A 6,000-nucleotide genomic window follows, 5' to 3' on the forward strand; every position below is an offset into this window, starting at 1 on the left:
TTACTAAGGACCTCCTACTTGTGGGTTATGCCTTGGCACTCCATATGAGTAGAAGGGGAATAGCATCCACAACTTTGTGCACATCTCCTAAAACTGAAATTGTGGCATTGGCTTTTAAAATAAGTATCTCGGATATATAACACTAATACACAAACACAAAGGCATGGATATTCCCTTCCTTTCTAGGTAAGGTTCTGTCCAATTCTTGTTTAAGATCATGAACTTCAGCCAAAGTGGATTTGTAAATCATCCATTGATTGGAACGGCAGTAAGTACTTATTGTGGTGCACCATGGATTTTTCTCCTGTGCAACTGGTTTAAGAAAAGCAAAGAACAGAAGAGAAAATCTCTATTGAGTAGGATTTCTTATAGTGTACCTACAACTTGGAAATACTCATTGCTTATACTCTTAAATTGTTGAAATATTGTAAAGCATCACATAGGAAATGTGTGATGGGATTGTGTTCTAATATTTTCCAATAAATCAAGTACTGAAATTCATCTCCCTCTTCAGAAACATGGCAGAATTTCCTGTCAGCTTTCATGGGCTTTGCAGATGCTCCCTGAGATCAGAAGTTAGGGCAGGGAGCTTGATGGAAGAGGAGCAGACATGACTATCCTGGACTTTGTGTACCACACATCTGTTTTTCTGACCATTTCTAAAGAGTTGCATAATGTTGGCAACAGTGACATAAACAGCTCATTCCTGCAATACAATGTAGTGTCAGTCATGATTTATCAGACAGATTGTCCTGAAATTTGGCAATGGCTGATGCCCATTCAGTGCAAATCAAACGAAGCGAGAATGCATCTCTGGGCAATCCTGGGTAAGAGCTTAGAACTCGAATTTCCTGCTTTGATTTAGACAAACCTGGCTTCACACTGTTCTCTGGAGTAGCTATGGCTGATAGAAACTGCTCGGATTCCGAGGGTTGTTTTCCTTTCTACACACATTACACCAGGTGGGGTGGATAACGTTGGAGTTGTATGAATTGTTTTTATAGTTTTGTGAAGTGGCCATTGGTGATTTCTGGGATAGTAATGGATAGAGGCTTAGCTGAGATATAGGGATACTGAATTGTGAAATTAGAAAAATGTCGTTTTTTGGTAGAATAAAGAAGTTTAACTTGGTCTACAGACTTCTTTACGCCACCTGAAGATAAAAAGGAAGTTAGGGCCTTGGGAAAGGAGCCAAGCACTTTCTGGGACTAGAAGAATAATGTACTCAATGGGTCCTGCAGGTAGAGAAGGAGAATTAAATGATTGACTTTTTGAGGTTATTTATGGAGGATGCAGCAAAGAGAAAAAAAAGGAACAAAAGCACCATGTGTGAAACCCTTTAACACCCCCAAACACTCTTCTCTCCGACACCTCCTGAGCAGCTCTGAGCAACGCTGATTCACTAAAGAATCTTTTCTCCCTAGAAATAAAGAACAAGTTTTGTGCTTTTGACCTGCATCAGTGGCCTGGCACAAACACATTTGTGCTGGTTTTGGTTGCTGGTAAGGGATTTGTTGGCCAGAGTCAGATGCACAAGGACTGACCATGAGGGCACTGATGTGCACATGGCAAATGTGGAATCTGAGTAATCTTAGTGTTTTGCCTCTTAATTTCCCCCATGGGAATGCTGTAGTGATGAGAGCAGTGTGGCATCCCAACTGAAGTATCAAGGGAGATAATTACTGGAGTATGATGAGAATATGCTAATTGTAGAAGGCTCTGAAGACTTGTTTTATTCCCTTATGCAGATTCTTACTGGGAGTTGAATTTAATGATAAATAAAGGGAAACTTTTTTTTTAATATGAAAATATAGAATGGGGGAAGAGAAAGGTTTATTGTGAATACAATCTTTCCAAAGTGAACACTAACATTTTAAATTATCTGAATGTGTAGATGGCTGAATATACACATGGGAATGTTTTCACAGTGCTGCAGCCAAACTTGGACACTTGTGTAAGACAAGTTTCATGATATTTTAAGAGGAGGAACTGAAGGGAGTAGGTATTCATTTCAACGAAGAGAAGAAACAGATCTGAGTGACAATATGTAGCCGTGGAAAGGGGTTTTAACCCTTTAAGTGCGGTGGAAATAAGATGCACAGCTACATGGTTGTTTTTCATGACAGGAAGAAGGATACAAGTTTATTCAGAAACACACTTGGTTTTATAGCATGACTCGCAATTCCAAGAGTAGAGAAGAGGTGATTGGTTCAGAGAGAAGACACCCCATTGCCAGGGCCTGGTCACACACCACTACAGGTGTTCTATCTTATTATTAAATCCTTTTTATTTTGACCAAATTATCACCCTGGGAGAAATTCTCCCTAGCCTTGAGCTGGACCAGCTGGGAACAGAGCTGAAAAGCTCCAGCCTGGAATATTTTTCAGACTGTAATTTTTTTACTTTCTCAATATGTGTCCCACAACAATATTTTCATTTCTCTTCACCATTTTGTCCTTTGGAATCAAACTCTCAGTATGCTGTCCTCCAGAAAAGCAGGTTAGCAGGGAAGGTGATTACTCAGCTGCAAATTGTAATGTTTCTCAGACAAAATTTTTCATCCTGGGGAAGTCCAATGTAGTGTGGCTGAGCAAGCAAGCAGCAAGTATTTATGAGAAGTCTGGCTCACAGAGAACAGCCATGCACTGACTGTTGTATATCACATAATCAAGGCAGTTTAAGCTGCTCCTGATGTGCTCAGATGAGTTTCTATGTCTGCTGGCTGTTACTGCTTTTCACCACCAAGAAATGTCATGATAGAGCACCCTTAGTGCAAGCGCTTGATCAGTCTGAAACAGAAACTGATTGACAAAGGTGGAGACCATCAAAATAAGAGGGTTCCTTATAGTTGCAAGAGCCTGGTTTTGAGTTACGAAAGTAGAAAAGTAAGGAAATAGGATTAAAGGATTTCTTTCCTAATATATGCTCCTAGGTAATGGTTTGCTCTGAAAAACCAAAACTAGGTAAGCATTGCAAAAAGGTTACTTGAATGCTGTTTTGAATTTTAAAATGTTGATAACCTTAAATAAAAGTTGTATATTGCAACAGCATCTGGATCCTTCCTGCAATTTCCTGGGAGCACTTTAGTAATAGCACTTCTAAGACCATGATCAAAATAGTGTCACATAAAAGCAACTTGAAACTATGTGAGTAAAGCTTGGTCAATTTGGTTTTGCCTGAAATAGTGATCCAGAGGCTTTGCCCAAAAGCCATTCTCAGTTTGGGAAGGAAAGTAGTTTGACTCTAGGAGAACAAGATTCTCCAAACCTCATGTCAGGGCTTTGATACCAAATCATTAAACAATCCAGACAAGTAGCAAGACTCTCCTTTTGTGGGAAAGACAACATGACTCCTATGAGATACAGAAAATTTATGTGTGAGCTCAAACTCGACCAAAATGAGTAGGAGACATAGTTTTCAGTTTTATGTACCTCACTGCATATTTGGTTCCACTGAAATTAAAGGTATTTCTTGCATAACAGGGTAAAACATGTGGTGAATGTTGTCCTCCTGCTCAGTACTTCAGTGCAGCCTAATCTTTCTTCATGCCTTAAGAACTGCTCTGAAAGGAGAACTTTGCTTGTCTATAAAACTTCTCTAAGCAGTTTATTTTTTCTCAAAAATCTCTGGTGCATCATCAAAAATAAAAACAGTTTCTACATAGCACACCAATCAAGATTTGCCAACAAAGTCCTACTGCTGAGAGCTGCATACAAATGATAGAGATGGTCTTTGCTGTGAAGGACCAGAAAATAACATTTTCATGCTATACAATGAATGAGCAGGTGACTTCTAATAACATCACCCTATTTGTCTGTGCACAAGCTGATAGTCCTCAGTGTTGTCAGCACTAAAACAGGTCTCCAGGCTGAATTCAGTTTGGGAGCTTGTGGTTATGATTAGTAGAACTGCTGGCCCAATATGCAAACTTTTCTCAAGATTGAGTCCCAAAGCTATGTCCAAAGCTGCAGGAGGAACAATATCCCATAATCTCCAACTGCTATAGGTCACATTCTAACTGTAAAATCATCTTAATTGCTTACTGCCAATACATAACAGTATTAAAAAAAAAAGGTGTTAGGAAAAAAAGAATGTGGAGGTCATCTAAGTGTTTCCTTTGCTAGTAGAGCAGATTGTTTGCTCCAGTACCTTCAGGAGACAGGACACCAAAGGGTTTTAAAAAACCTTAATGAAAGTAGAATTTCTCCATGTGAACTTGTGGTGGGATGTTGGGATATTTGGCACTATGCAAATTGCTGCAGCTGGCAGGTGTTTTAGCACTTACTGTCATTGTTAGTTGGAGGAGGAGCAGGATGCCAAAAGTCTCCAGTAGGTTGCCTGCATGCTCCCAAAGGCAGTTCTGAGTCACTGCAATATTTAGTTGCTCTCTTTTTATCGAGCATCACAAACTATGAAAGAAAACGTAGTTTGCTGTATCACTCTTGGCTGAGTGTTTTGGAATTGCAGATTGCAAGAGTGTTTCTAAAGCTAACCCTGTGCTGAAGTGTTTTTGTTTGTTTGTTTGTTTGTTTGTTTCTAGGCAGGAAGTCTCCATCCTATGACTTTCTCTTTGAGCTGTCAGCAAACCTCCACACAGCCGGGAATGTCACGTTACCACCACTCCTGAAACCAAGAAATGGGGTCATAGGCAGAGCACAAGTTTATTACTTGCTTTGGTGGGTGCAGTCATGCAAACACTCATTTTGGGCTGCTGGAGTTGGCTTTGGAGAGGAGCATCTTCTCATACCTGCTATGGCCTCCCTTTCTCTGGTACCCACACCAGTGCTAGAGCAGAGCCTGCCTCAGCCTCACTGACTAACTCACACTGGCCTAGACACACCAACAGGAGTGCTGCAGGCTCTGATTCACTTGTACCCCTGGAGCTCTGTAGGGAGTGATTTTAGCAGGATTAGATGGCTGAGTAAGCCATGACAGCCAGCTCCCTGATCCAGCCTTTGAGGCTCAGCAGAACCCCCACTGAAGCTACTGAATATTTTGCTTGCTCAAGGACAAATGAATTTGAACTTTCTTTAAAAGATCAAGTGGATATATTGTGCATAGTTGTGGGGAGTAATATGAACAGAGGTTAGACATTGGATTTTGGATACCAACTTCAATGTCCTTTCAGTTCTTCACCAAATTATTTCTTTCAAAAAGTGCATCTTTCCCCACACTCTTTAATCAGTTGAGTAGGAAAAATCCAAACCACCTACCCCCACGTTGTGATGTATGAAATGACTGACTGCCCAAGTTTAAAGAATTTCAAGTGCTAAGTATATTTGCAGTCCTGCAGTTCAGTTATTGGAGGATTCAAGAGCAGTTGGAATACCAATAATCTCTTGGGACCCTGGCCAGGGAAGACTTCATTTAGTTTGTGTGGGAGTAGGATGCACAACACTTCCCAAAATGGGTCCTCTAGCTTCTCTGCTCAATTCCACCTATATAAAGGAGATAATACACTTCTAGTCCATCAAAAGTGTGGAATAATACTTGTACTTCAGGGATCTCCATAGTGTCAGTTCTTTAAAATCTTCTTAACAATTTGTCCTGAGCAAACAGAACATGAGCTGGGGAAGGTAGTGGAGTCATTCAGTCTCAGTAGATCATGTGTGGGGTTTCTCTTCTGCAGTGACCAGTTTTCTAGCTCAGGGAAAAAGAGGGTGATGTCCTACTGACTCCAGAAGTGCTTAATGAAATACCTTGTCTCGCCAGGCAGACTGCATAAGATTTTTGCCATGAAGTATTAATAAAATGTTTCAAATGAAACATGATGAAAATACTAAAGAGCACAAAGTTTAACAGATGAATTCTGGTTTGTAGATGTAATGTGGCACTATCACCTCTGGCTGCCTGGCTGGCGTTTGCCAGAAGCTTCAGCCAAGACAGCAAGGGTGGCAGGGCTGTGGCAGAGGTGGCAGGAGGTGGCAGGAGTGCCAGCACCAGCTCCCAGAGCCTAAAATCCCTTCCCCCAGAGCTCAGGCCACGATCTGAGCCCCCTTC

This window comes from Sturnus vulgaris, chromosome 16 (assembly GCF_052056855.1).
Source record: "Sturnus vulgaris isolate bStuVul1 chromosome 16, bStuVul1.hap1, whole genome shotgun sequence".
In the NCBI taxonomy this organism is placed as follows: Eukaryota; Metazoa; Chordata; class Aves; order Passeriformes; family Sturnidae; genus Sturnus; species Sturnus vulgaris.